The 14989-nt window shown below is 34.5% G+C and overlaps 1 long non-coding RNA gene across 2 annotated transcripts; it reads right to left on the bottom strand.

Annotated features, from left to right (window-relative positions):
• Window positions 1-222: 222 nt before the first annotated feature.
• LOC140867254 (uncharacterized) lies at window positions 223-3926 on the bottom strand. Of its 2 annotated transcripts, XR_012145088.1 has the most exons (5): window positions 3684-3926; window positions 2496-2539; window positions 2209-2336; window positions 1995-2087; window positions 223-418 (listed from the first exon to the last, which is right to left on the bottom strand). It is a non-coding gene; the product is annotated as an uncharacterized lncRNA (long non-coding RNA). The 2 variants fall into 2 exon arrangements; XR_012145087.1 differs by having other exon boundaries at window positions 2209-2539.
• Between the last annotated feature and the right edge of the window lie 11063 nt (window positions 3927-14989).

The raw sequence follows: 14989 nt of genomic DNA, 5'->3' as shown, positions 1-14989 counted from the left end.
AAGCTGACATGTAAATTATGGATTATGTTTCCGCACGTTTTACTCTGTTAAGCTTTTTGCTGTATTAAGTTTAATGCATGCTATTAGTTGTCAGTTAGTAGGTGATTCCATGCAGGGTCACTACAACATAAAAAACGTTGTCGTTTTTTAAATAAAAAACAAAAAAAATTAAATCACAAATTTTTAATATTATAAATCACTGAAATTCAAAAATTTTAAAATAAAATTTAATATACAATCTTCCAATATTATATATTATTCAAATATAAAAAATAATCGAATTATAAATTAATGAATACTAGAAAAAAAATATGCATTAATCTTGAAAAACTTTGATTCCTCACTTCAGCACATGTTAGCATCCCGAGCTTTCATAAAAGCCGCAACAATCTCTTTTCCTTTAATTTGTATCTCCATACTGTAAATTATTAAAAATAAAAACAAATATAAAACAAATATGAATAGATTACAATGAAAAGTAAACTTAAACACATTTATAAGTAAAAGAACATGAACTACGAATGACGAATTATCACTAAGCGATTGGAATTATCAAAAGATCCATTTAAACACATATTTATCTTATTAACAGCACAATCATTTGTAAGTATTCTCTTCGGAAGCTTCCTAGACCTAAATCACTTCTCTTCCGATCAACACAACTAAATGTCATGGTAAATATAGCATAAGGCATAAGGAAATAAACTATACTTTCATGTAGATAGTCCACTTCATTAGGTAGCACAAAAAATTAAATAATTCAAAGCTTTGGATAAAAATTTAATAATGCAGCTTGGTGAACCTCTAATGAGGGAAGGCAAAAGCAATATTGAAAGCAGGGATGGAATTAGATTGTTCACTTGCATGCTCTCTTCATAACCATCCTTCGAAATTTTTTCTAGTTCTGGATCCAAAGAAATGAGCAACTAGGATGCAATCAAATAAATTATCTTTTTTCTTTGCTTTAAGTAACAAAAATAGTATCAGCAAATGAAATAATGTAATCCTTTGGACCAAAAAAATCACAGGAAATAATTGGATACATCACATTTGAGTTAAAATCAAAAACATTATCCAACTTCAAATACATACACAAGAGGCAGTGCAAACTTTCATCCACGAAAGATTAATGCAACTCAAAATAAACTTACCACTGCCAAATTTTTATGAAGAAAAATTTATGCACAGATTTTAACTCGGGAGAGTTTGAAAAATAACCTTGGTCAACCAAATTTTTTTATTTATGACCTTTCTTCAAAAAAAATTTGCAAAATGACCTTCAAATACAAAGAAAATGCAAAAACAAAACAAAGGAAAAACATTCAAAAAGTTATATTTCAAAATCATGGTCAAACAAATGTTATTTAGTTAAATAAATCCATTTTAACTCGCTCAGATTTTGCAAAGTATAATAAATTTGCATCAAAATTCAATCTTATCAGAAAAATGGTTCATAGAACTCCATGGAAATATTCACGGCATAGCCTTCTTAGTTATACATAAATAAAAACATAAACATGTTATCGTTCCCAAAACACACCAACAAAATAAAAGTACACGACACTTTTACCATTTTCTTCCCCACAAAGCACCTCTATGTTTCACCATCTGAACACAAATATCAAAGTTCAACTCTCTTGGCATAATTTTGCGATATTATCACTATTAATAAACATCAGTAGAAACACAAAAAAATCAATGATGGATTGGCACGAAACACAAAAAAAATATAAATAATGTTTTTCAAACCGGTTCAATTGAATTAGAATCATCAAACCAGAGCCATGCTAAAACATGCTCAAAAGGTAAAAATTATTCTATACAACATCACGTTTCTCAGATTCAATAAAGAAGATTTATACAAACATGCTCACTAAAAATCCAATAAAGAATATTAATCAAGGACCAAAATAGAAACCAAAACAAAGAAATCAATAAAATAATATATTCGAAGCAAATATTATTATTTCTCAGATTGGGTTAAAGAGAATTACTTCTGCGGGTGCGTTTCTTGTAAAGAATATGGTAACCGCATTCACGACACTGAATCACATCCCCTGACTTCAGAGTGTTCTCTTGTCCGCATTCTGAAATCCCAAATTCAAATTCATCATAAATCCAACACAAAAAAAAACTCTCACGCCCACAGATTCATGCGTAAAGAACCGATCAAGATGAGCGCGAATAACAGTAATAGATTAAGCATACCTCCACATATATAGCTAACTGGTTAATGCAAATGGCTAGCGAGAATCCTTTAGCAACTCATTAGAAATTTAGCAGCCTTTGATAGGAGGAAGGCGCATCGGGTTCTGCAAATGGCTAGCGAGAATCCTCTGCAACAGCATCTCGTAAAAAATATAAAACCAACCAGTTAGCCAATCAAGCAGTTCATGGAGACAATAATTTAGAAACACCCAAAGTTGGACAGCTGGCAGAATGGAAGAGAATGACAATCAGCCCGATAAACACCAGATGAAAAGCATGTACTTAACTTTGAATGATTTAACACAAGAAGCCAAATCAGTAACACGAGTTCCTGAAAATATACACAGAATAAAATAATTTTGCAAAACACAAGAGGATGTTAACATAAATGCCTGATAATGAGAAATAAATAAGAAAGTTAACTTAATACACAAATAATTGATTTTAACGCTGAATTTGTCAATTGATTACATCTAATCCTCATGCACGATTAGACATGTGAGGCCCCAGGACACAACAAAAGCAGGAATGGTAGCATGTATATTATAAATAATGTTCAAATATCCAAAGCACGTTTCATGCCAAATGCTCAAGGTTGAGAATTAGTATGAATGTAAGACATTCCTCCAACTATTTGTAAGGTAATAGCTTTGGGAAAATTAGCAGTCTGGTGGGCATCTAAAATAGTTTCCTTCAAGCACGCAACTCGATAGAAATTACATGAACTAAATAATGATTCGGTTTTGCTCTTGGCAACAGCCATACAAAAGTTCCACCTCGAATCGATCACACAACACATATCAAGATCTGAGCTTTTAATATCTGAAAGCTCTAAGTAATCACCTAAACACAGGAGTTTACTATGCCCTGAACAGAAATTCAATATCGTCAAGTGAAATGACTTAGCTTTTGCACATGAGATATATACTCATCATATCAAGCTTAAAAAAGCCAAAGGCCCAAATGGAAAGACTAAGGAGAAATTCAAAAAAACGTAAGAAATAATTTCCCTCACCCACAAACCTTCACTTGAAAAAAGATGAAAATCAGAAAATCCCACCAAAATTTGAACTCAAAGAAGCATTCCTAGATCAAGTCTTTATTTCTTGACAAGCTAATTCAAATCCTTTGCAATTTCACTAGCAATCTGCAGCAAGCTAACCCAAAAAATAGCCCCACTTTCGACAGCTCCAGCAACTTTTACAAGTACAAGCTATATCACTCGATTTGTTGACTCTACTTCAAACTCAATAGTTCAAACATTTGGTACTACAAATAAATTTTGTACACCACCCAAGAGTATGCACACAACTCGAAACATGGACGAAAATCAAGATTTAAGACACAAAAGAGATGCCAAGAAAAGAGCAAAACAACTTCGTGCCATCAGATTTCCATGTTAACAGATAAATAAGTTTCAAAATATATTTCACGAAACAAAACACTAAAAGCGTTCACTAATATATGAAACTCACTCTGTATTTTCCACAACAATCGAAGCAATCACACCTGAAAAACGAATAACAACAACTCGCACAAGTATGGTCTAATAGGTCCGACGACTTCGAAGCTTCAGGTCACGATTTCTTGCTAGATTGGCATCAAAACGAAGCTTAGGATGAGCTCTAACCAAATTATAGCTCCAATCAAAGAATTCCGACGCCCGTGGCAGTGAATCAACGACAAGAAATGGGTGGGTAGGGTCGGGTCTTGGGGGAATCGTGAGACTCACGAGAGAGAAGGATAGGATTTTTCTTTAAAAGAAACGTAAAAAAGAATAGATATATAAAAATCGGGAAAAAAAAAGAAAAGATAAGTAGATATTAAAAAAATGCTCATCCACAACGCTTTTTAAAAAGCGTTGTGGATGACAAAAAAATGTTGTCTTTTACAAATTTGAAAAAATAAAGACAATGATTTATCATAAAAGCGTTGTATTTCTTTTTTTAACAACACTTTTTAAGCGTTGTCTTTAAACTGTTGTCAATGACCATTTTTGTTGTAGTGGCTCTGAACTAGAGTTTGGAAGGTCCAAAAAATGTCGGCAACTGTCAGTTGTTCTATTAGGGACACACGTTCAGGGTTTAGAGTTCAAAAGCTTCGATGGAGAGATCGAACGCTCCGAATTGCATTTGGAATCTCCGAACAAAATATCGGTGGTTCCAATCATCGCCTATATATTGGGTTCAAGACTTTCACGTCTCATTGCCAATTCTTCAGCTTCTCCCTCGTTCTCATCCTATATTTAGTGCTTTCAATGCATCGTCTTTAGGGCCAGATGATAGCAAGGCACTATCGAGATCGTGACGGAGTTGTGGCTAGTGGTTGGAGCATCTTCGTCAACGGGTAGTCGACAGAAGTAGGTGATACTCTGAGTTCTTTAGTAGTTTGAGAGTATCTATTAGCTTATATAAGGCTTTTAGAACGATTTAAGTGATAAGGTACACCTTTAATATAGGCTTGGACACTAGGCGGTTCACCTAGACTTTACCTATAGAGGTACATAACTACTGAGTGAGATATCCAGCTGAATATGCATTCTTATATGTTGCATTATATCTGCCATGATATGCATGTATTTACTGTTCATACGACACATAATCATTTTTCACATTGAGTCATATCTCCTTTGAGATAGCCATATTATAGTTCGACAACTAAGCCCTATTTTTTGGACGATTGGACATAATGAGTCACATGGTCGAAGGATGATATTTCCATGATATTCCCATTCCACATCACGATGTTTGTGCAATAGTCCAAAGGGGTACTTTTGAGTGATACTAGACACTTTGGCGTCTCCAGGCTGAGCATGAGTTTTCTCGTTGATCCAGTCACCCTGTCCACATCATTTTGCATGCACATATAGGTTTTTATACTCATATTTATCATATTGTGTGTTAGCGCTCACATCTATATGTTTTTATCTGGACACTCCATTCCATGGGGCAGACTTCAGGTTGGATGACGTAGGCAGGAGTGAGCCACGAGGCAAGGAGTAATTCCATTGAGATTCTCGATTGTCTGGTATAGTAGATTTTATTTTGGTTTGATTGATACAATGTTATTTGATTTGGTTTTACCTTAAACAATATTTTAGACTGTTGTTTCATATTTGAGATTTATGTTTTCTGCCGAATTACCTTATTATTGTCTTTTAAGATTTAATTGCATGCGTAATGATGGCTTAATAGGTGATTCTGGTGAAGGTCGTTACAAAACCAAAGTCTTCTAGTGAATTTCTTCCTAGATGGAAGAATGGTGGACGTTGATAAGTTTATTTTATACACTTAATTTATATATGATTTTAATTGTTAATTATTGGTTTCGAGCAGATTTATGTGAGTTTTGTTGTTTTTGTGCTTGCAGAGAATTATTGAATTATTTTGGAAGAAGAAGAAAAAATAGAATTGAGAAAAGAAAATAGTAAAATAAAAGAAGAAAAGAAAAGTTGTAGAAAGGGAAAAGAACGAGAAAAGGCATTGGGCCTTTTATTGGGCTTTAAATGTTTGCGATAAAGAGGTCCTAAAGAAGAGAAGAGAGAAGTGCAATCGCGCTTGAAGATGGATTTGAATTAGCGAATAGAAGGCGCGCTCGCGCCGTTCACTGAGCGCCGCCCCCGTGAAGAGATTTAAGCGTTTTATTATTTCGGGCAATTATTTTCTTGGGCTTTTCATTGGGATTTTATCTGGAACATATAAAAAAGATTAGACGTCAGAATTTAGAGGGGAGGAGCCTCCACACACACACATACATCATACGTATATCAGAGATTGAAGATTGAACATGATTGTATGAATTTTCTGAGGAACGTGCGGAGCTTAACTTGAAGAATGAAGACGGAGATCGATAGTCCGGACACGGCATTGCATCGACGGATTTGTTTTCTAATTTCTATTTAATTCTGAATATGTTTGGATTTTTGAACATGATTTGTTTTATTCAGAATTTTATTATGAACTAATTTTTTAGAGTCTAGAGGTCAGATGAAACCTGATGTAGACGCTTTCATGAATTTTTGATTTTATTGAATTGAGTTTTTTCTAGATTAATTGTTTTTTTCTAGAATTGATTGTATTTTCAATTATCTGATCAATAATTGATTTGTTATATTTATTTGAAATCTGGCACTCGGGAGAGGAAATTTTGAATAGGACCAATAGAAAGTACACTGTTAATTATTTATATAGCTCGGGAGAGTGTATAATTTTAACAGAGCTTTTAAAAAGAACATTGTTTTGATTAGATAACTGTAAGTAGATTATTAATAGGAATATTGGAATTGAATTGTAGTTGATAAAAAATTATTTGTTGCTCTGGAGAGGGAAATAATAAACTTAAGTGTTCTTGGCTATTAATTGACTGGAATTCATGAAGATAAATTAATTAAAATTTATTGTTGTTGAAACCAGGTGAAATCTAAACCTCTAAAACATTTTTCTCTGATTGATTATTTCTAAAAGTTGTGTACGTGCTATCAAAAACTCATTTAATTAATTTATTTTTCTGCAAAATTATGAGATTTTGATTTTCTAAATAAAATTAAGACTATTTTAATTACAAGAACTGAATATTTTTATTTTACTCTCTGTGGGAACGATACTTGATTTTTCACTATATTAAAATTTAACACTCGTACGCTTGCGACCATTTTTCACAACAAGTTTTTGGCACCGTTGCCGTGGAGTAAATTTTGATTTTGTTTAGTCTTGTTACCAACAGTCTAAGTTTTAATTTAGAGTTTTTTTATTTGATTTTAATTTTTAATTTATTTCTTCTTATTTTTAATTGTAGTTTATGCGACGATCTCAAAATGCGAATTCTTTACTGTTTGATCCGGAGATCGAGCGCACTGCATGTGCTTTGAAAAGAGCGAGAAGAGAAGAATCTAATAGAATGGCTGAAGAAAATCAAGCTCCCTTGGTGCCAATTAGAGATCACTTTCGACCGACGATCCAGGCTCACTACTCTAGAATAGCTCGTGGAACTATCAATGCTAAAAATTTTGAGCTAAAGCCGGCATTAATCAACATGGTTCAGCAGAACCAGTTTAATGGAAGCGCCACTGCTGATCCTCACCTACACTTACGCACTTTCTTAGAGATAACAGATACGGTAAAAATTAATGGTGTGTCTGAAGATATTATACGCTTACGCTTGTTTTCGTTTTCTCTCAGGAATCAGGCCAGTAGTTGGCTCCAATCACTGCCACGAGGAAGCATCACTACGTGGGAGGACATGACAGAAAAATTTCTTGCAAAATATTTTCCACCTGCCAAATCCACCCAACTGAAGATTGAGATCAGCACATTCAGGTAGATGGACACTGAACAGCTATACGAGGCGTGGGAAAGGTACAAAGATTTTCTTAGACGTTGTCCTAACCATAAATTTGCAGATTGGGAGCAAATCGAATTGTTCTACAATGGGCTGAATGCGCCTACAAGGATGAATATGGATTCTGTGGCTGGAGGTACTATTTTTGCAAAGGACCTTGTACAGGCCTATGATATGCTGGAACAGATGACGATCAATAGTTTTCAATGGTCATCTGAGCATATGGGAGTCAAAAATCCAATTGTAGTGTATGCAGTGGATCCTCTCACATCTATCACTGCTCAATTATCTACACTGACTACATAGGTAGCTGCGTTGAATAAAGTGAGTGTTGCAGAACCAGCAGGTGTTCCGGGTGCTATGGACGAATCTCACTATCCTGAACAAGTGCAGTACATAAATAAGAGAGTTTATGGAGCTTACAGAGGTAATCCTGTATCCAATACTTATCACCCTAGTTTGCGTAATCATGAAAATTTTTCGTATGCTAACAATAAAAATGTGTTGAATTCTCCGGGGTTCATTACAAATAAGGGTGAGGGTAAGCCGTCTTTGGAGGATGTTGTTAGTACATTTGTGCAGGAATCTGATAAGAGGATGGCAAGGACTGAGACTCGCCTGGACAGCTTAGAGACACATGTGACCAATATGGGTGTTGTATTGCAATCCATGGAGACTAGCATTGGGCGGTTGGCGAACGCACTGGAAGATAATAACAGAGGCCATTTTCCTAGCAATACTGAGGTGAATCCCAAGGAGCAGTGTAATGTTATCACATTGAGGAGTGGGAAGCAAGTGGATAATGAATTGCACCAACCTAAGAGCAAGACGCCTAAAACAGCTACAGTTGAGGAAGCGGTCGAAGAGAAGAAGCCTGAAGTTGAAAAGAAATCGATGTACAAGCCTCAACTTCCATACCCTCAAAGGTTCAAGAAGAATGCCTTGGATGAGCAGTTTTCCAAATTCTTGGAGATTTTCAAGAAAATTCATATCAACATCCCTTTCGCTGATGCTTTGGAGCAAATACCAAACTACGCAAAATTCATCAAAGAGGTGATGTCCAAGAAAAGAAGACTGCTAGAGAACGAGGTGGTAAATCTAACTGAAGAGTGTGCTACAAAAGAAGATGCCACAAAAGCTTAAGGATCCAGGGAGTTTTACTATTCCTTGCACGATTTGTTCTTCTTATTTTAATAATGCACTTTGCGATTTAAGAGCTAGCATTAATCTAATGCCTTTGTCTGTTTTCAGGAGTTTAGGACTTGATGAGGTGAAGCCCACAATGATCGCATTGCAGTTGGCTGATAGATCTATTACATATCTTCTTGGAATCATTGAAGATGTTTTGGTAAAAATAGATAAATTTATTTTTCCTGCGGATTTTGTTGTGCTAGATATGGAGGAGGATACAAATATGCCACTGAGATTGGGAAGACCATTCTTGGCCACTGCGGATACCAAGATCGAAGTCAAGAAGGGTGAATTATCGATGTGTGTGGAAGGCGAGAGAGTGATTTTCAAATTATTCATGAAGACACCTACTCCAACCTTCGAGGAATTATGCTTAATTGAACCGGTCGTGAAGTTGGAGAGCTGTCAAAGAGCTGATTTTACGGTTGATTCTTCAAAGGAGAGAGCGCCAAATTTACCAAAGAATAAGTTCACGAAAAAGAGAGCAAAATTTAAAAGGCGGTTTGTGAAATTTATTTGGCGTGTGAAAGAAAAGGGGAAGACTTAATACCGGTGAAAGTCTGGCTGACGACTTTAAACCAAGCGCTACTTGGGAGGTAACCCAAGCTTTTTATTTTATTTTATTTGCTTTTATTTTTATTTTATTTAATTTTTTCTTATTTAATTTTTTAAGTATTTTATTATCCATTTTTGAAGCCTAATTCTTGTCATTTTTCAAAATTTTTCAGAATTAAAAATCTCAAATTCGAGACTAAGGCACGCCCACTCTTTTCTATCGCGCGCCCACTCAACCCTGGAAGAAATCAACGATGAAGTGAAAACTAATGGCGCGCCTGTGCCACTCCTCTTGAGCGCTTGCGCACTCTCCGCGGTCCACTTAATTCCAAGCAAGCCTCCCATGTGCAGACGCGACTCTTATTAGCATAGACATAGGGGAAATCGTGCAGCTCTTCTGCGCAAATCAATGCGCAAACAAGGCTTCTCAACCACACAGCTTACTTGCGCAATCGTGCACATCATTAGCACAACATCTTGCGTAGACAAGTTTCCCAACAACGCAAGATCATCCGCAAATGCGCATCCCTTAAGCGCAATCGCGCGAACTATCTGCGCAAAACTCAGTGCAAACAACAACACCAACAGCGCAGCATGATGCGCAATCGCGCTCCTACCAGCTGCTGCAACCTTGTGCGAACAAAACCCCCATATGGGCTTCACCTTGTGCAATCGCGCAAGATAACCCCTTCACCTAGAGCAAACAGCAACTCCATCTGCGCCTCTCGGAGTGCAAACGCGCAACCTCCTTCTTGCTCATTAGCGCAACTCTTCTGCGCAAGACTTGGGCAAACGCGCACCCTTGCCAAGCCCTTCCTTAACCACTCTGAACCATGCGCTACCCAACTCCTCAAAGACGAGTAACCTATAGAGAAAGTGCAAAACATTCCTTGAGATACTGCATCTCCAGCTACTACATCCCATGCGCAATCGCACTAAGGAAGGGCACATCACTCATGCTCCAACAGCTTCACTTTCATGGGCCATCGAGTCTCCTCTTGGGCTTGTCACATCAAGCACACCCTCTTCTTTCCCATACATTAAGCATTGTATCTTGTTTGCTTTGGTTTTATTTTTGTTTCTTCACCGTGTGCATGTATTCTTTTCAGGTTAAATTGGATGTTAAGTCGTGTATCTCCACCACCTCTCCAATGGTCATGCGGTTGCGAATTATTTTTCATGCATATGATGATGGTTACGCCAAGTTTAGATGCTCGGTGTCGAAGGTACGCGTCCCTTGTTATTTTTCTTGTTTTTAATTATTAGGCACAATGATTACACTAAGTTTGGGGGGTGAATCAGTGTTTGATTTAGTTGTTTAGTTGTTTGATTTAGTTGAGTAGTTGAGTTTTATTGTGTGCTTTATATTTAAAATTTTGTTTGAGTTTATTTGTGTTACGTGAGTTGATTTTAAAAAAAGTCAAGAAATAATGGAATGCATGGCTGATAAAAAAAATTTTGTGCTATAACTGAAATCCATGACTGTCTACCTATCTGACAAATATTTTTGAGAAAATAGAACCAATTGGATGAACAATTTCCTATATACTCTGTGATTAATACTTGAATCTGAATTTTGAAACATACAGACATAGAGATGATTGAGGCATTGTTTGAAATTTTTGGGCATGTTGTTTGTTGAAAAATTTATCCTTAGTTGTCAATTTGAGCCTACACGTATATGAGTACATTGAGGTACAAAAATCTGAATTTTGTTGTGAAAATCATCGTTTACTGCTGATGATTATTCTTTTCTGCACTAATTGAAATTTGTATGATTTAATTGTGGATTGAGACTTGTCTAGAAATAGTTCAAACACTCTTCGAGGCAAAATACGGGCATAACTGTGATTAGGGATGATTTAGGCAATTTTTCTGAATTTGTTTGAGCCTTTCAAGCTACCCATTGATGCATTATATCCCTAGTACCTTGTTTGAGCCTTATTGAAAATCGAATGACATGCGTGTAAACATGTGATAAACCCCCATTCGTCATTGTTTCAAGGTCCTATATTAACTATCTATGAATAGCCTAAACACTAATTCCTACCTTTAAGGGAGTAATTTGAATGCTAAAATATTATATGCTCCTAGTTGATATTTGTGAATATGGAATGATGTGGTGGATGAATTGAAAAAAAAAGGTAGTAGTGAAGAAAAAAAAAGAGAGTTGAAAAGGGGTTTGAAAAAAAAATAAAAAATGATGGATGAAAAAGTTGTGAAAAAGGTGAAAAATCATTGGGAAGAAAAAGTGTGAAGTGTAAATGAAAAGGAGTGGAAATTAGAGTTTAAGCATAAATTACTCATTCTTTTGAATTTTTATTCCTTCGCTTATAGCCATGAGCCAGACCTTACATTATAAGCTGATTAAGTCTATTGACCGAGTTACAGTTGCCCAATATACTAGTGGAGAAGAGTTGCAAGAATTTAGCCTATGGACTGTTGCTTGATACTTTTAATGAATATGAATTTTGAGCGAAACACGCACACACTATTATTCTTTGCATTTACCCGATTGTGAGTTTTTTTTATTCAATACCTTATATTTTGATCTTATGCTATCTTGAAAAGTCCTCATGATCTATGGATGTTTGAATTGAATTTGGATAAGGGTGTTCTGAACGTGAGTTGCGGAGATTGTGAGTTTATGCGGTTATTTATTTATGATTGAAATTTTCAAGTGTTAGTATGTTGGATGAAATTGGATTTGAATTTTTAAAATTATTTCTGAAGCCATTTCTCCATAATATTTCTTGTTGGTTTTTGGTGATTTGAGTTTTTGGTATATGTTGTTTTAATAGTTTTGCTCGGGACTAGCAAAAGTCAAAGTTTGGGGGTATTTGATAAGTGTATTTTATACACTTAATTTATATATGATTTTAATTGTTAATTATTGGTTTTGAGCAGATTTATGTGGAGTTTTGTTATTTTTGTGCTTGTAGAGAATTATTGAATTATTTTGGAAGAAGAAGAAAAAAATAGAATTGAGAAAAGAAAAGAGTAAAATAAGAGAATAAAAGAAAAGATGTAGAAAGGGAAAAGAACGAGAAAAGCTAATGGGCCTTTTATTGGGCTTGAAATGTTTGCGCTAAAGAGTCCCTAAAGAAGAGAAGAGAGAAGTGCAATTGCGCTTGAAGATGAATTTGAATCAGCGAACAGAAGGCGCGCTCGCGCCATTCACTGAGCGTCGCCCTTGTGAAGAAATTTAAGTGTTTTATTTCGGGCAATTATTTTCTTGGGCTTTGCATTGGGCTTTTATCTGGAACATATAAAAAGGATTAGACGTAAGAATTTAGAGGGGAGGAGCCGGCACACACACACATCATACGTATATCAGAGATTGAAGATTGAACGTGATTGTATGAATTTTCCGAGGAACGTGCGGAGCTTAACTTGAAGAACGAAGACGGAGATCGATAGTCCGGACACGACATCGCATCGACAGATTTGTTTTTTTATCTTTTATTTAATTCTGAATATGTTTAGATTTTTGAACATGATTTGTTTTATTCAGAATTTTATTATGAACTAATTTTTTAGATTCTAGAGGTCAGATGAAACCTGGTGTAGACGCTTTCATGAATTTTTGATTTTATTGAATTGAGTTTTTTTTCTAAATTAATTGTTTTTTTCTAGAATTGATTGTCTTTTCAATTATCTGATCAATAATTGATTTGTTATATTTATTTGAAATCTGTCACTCGGGAGAGGATATTTGGAATAGGACCAATAGAAAATACACTGTTAATTATTTATATAGCTCGGGAGAGTGTATAATTTTAACAGAGCTTTTAAAAAGGACATTGTTTTGATTATATCACTGCAAGTAGATTCTTAATATGAATATTGAAATTGAATTGTAGTTGATAAAAATTATTTGTTGCTCGGGAGAGGGAAATAATAAACTTAAGTGTTCTTGGCTATTAATTGACTGGAATTCATGAAAATAAATTAATTAGAATTGATTGTTGTTGAAACCAGATGAAATCTAAAACTCTAGACCATTTTTCTCTCATTTATTATTTCTGAAATTTGTGTGCGTGCTATCAAACACTCATTTAATTAATTTATTTTTCTGCAAAATTCTGAGATTTTGATTTTCTAAATAAAATTAAGACTATTTTAATTACAAGAACTGAATATTTTTATTTTACTCTCTGTGGGAACGATACTTGATTTTTCACTTTATTAAAACTTGACACTCGTACGCTTGCGAGCATTTTTCACGACAGACTTAGAAAGATATTGTCTTTGAACTTCTATATATTTTGTTTTATTTACTTTCTTGCTCTATTTAATCTTGTTGTTGTTAGAAGTGCGTATTTGCCCTCATTTTACGCACATCTCTGATCCTAACAACGAGTAAGAAGTTAAATAAATTATATGTACGTCTATATTCATATTCATTTCTAAAATATAAAAAAATTCATAATGCACTCATGTTCGTCATACACATGTATCATACATGTTATATATATATATATATATATATATATATATATATATATATATATATATATATATATATAGTTTTGATGCCACGCATCCTAGGGTGCGTGGGGTTTCACGTGTACTCGTACCCAAAACAACTCCGATTGCTTTGAATTTTCACGGTAGGATCGTCTCGAAAATGCGAATCCAACGATATATCATATGATACAAATTTCAATCTCGATAGTCGAAAATGAAAAGATGACCGAAAATTAGGTGAAATAAGCAATTTCGGTCATCTTCCTATTTCCGAACACCTAGATTGAAATTTATATCATATAATATATCATTGGATTCGCATTTTCGAGACGATCCTACCGTGAAAATTTCAAAGCAATCGAAGTTGTTTTGGGGACTGGTACACGTGGGTGCGTGGGATCAAGACTATATATATATATATATATATATATATATATGTGTGTGTGTGTGTGTGTATACATATATATATATATAAAGAAATGATTTCGTGCACACTATTGTGCAGATGATTAATGGACATTGCTGAGCTGGCAGCCACCTAATTTTTTTTAATTTTTTTGAAAAAAACTTTGGGCCCAAATAAAATTAAAAGAAAAAAGCCCAGTTCATTTGGCATTCCGAGAACGTGAGAGCGAGAAGGGGAACATAAAGGAGGAGAAGAAGAAGAACACCGGTTTATTCAAAAATAAGAGGCTCAACTCCGATGGTGATGGTCGTCGTGAGACTTGTAGGTGATAGAATAGGGTAGTGAAGCATCGTATCGCTGGCCACCTTACTACAGCAGATTTGGAAACAAGCTTTGCTTTGGATTTGACCAAATCAAATATGAAATAATTCTTGTATTGATTACAACAATTAGTTATACTAATTACAAAATATTAATAAAATTATTGTTTTTAACAAAAAAAATTAATGCATAACAAATTTATGTAATACATATAGTTTTAACAAAATCAAATTATATTCAATAATAGAAAACAATAAAGTATGTAAATAAAAGGAAATATATTCTTTTTATCCAGCTTTTCATCTTTTGATTTTGGTTTATTAATTTTTCAAATTTTGATTTTGGTACATTATCTTATAATTTTCAGTGATTTTTGGTCCAACTGCATACGTGTTAGCTTGACATTGACACACCTCAGTATTTCATCGCATGGTTACTAAAATTTGAAAACTAGATATGGCTTGATAATTATGAGAAATTAAGTTAGGAATTTATTATATT

This window comes from Henckelia pumila, chromosome 4 (assembly GCF_033568475.1).
Source record: "Henckelia pumila isolate YLH828 chromosome 4, ASM3356847v2, whole genome shotgun sequence".
Lineage (NCBI taxonomy): Eukaryota > Viridiplantae > Streptophyta > Magnoliopsida > Lamiales > Gesneriaceae > Henckelia > Henckelia pumila.
This window is presented reverse-complemented; position numbering and strand designations above follow the sequence as displayed.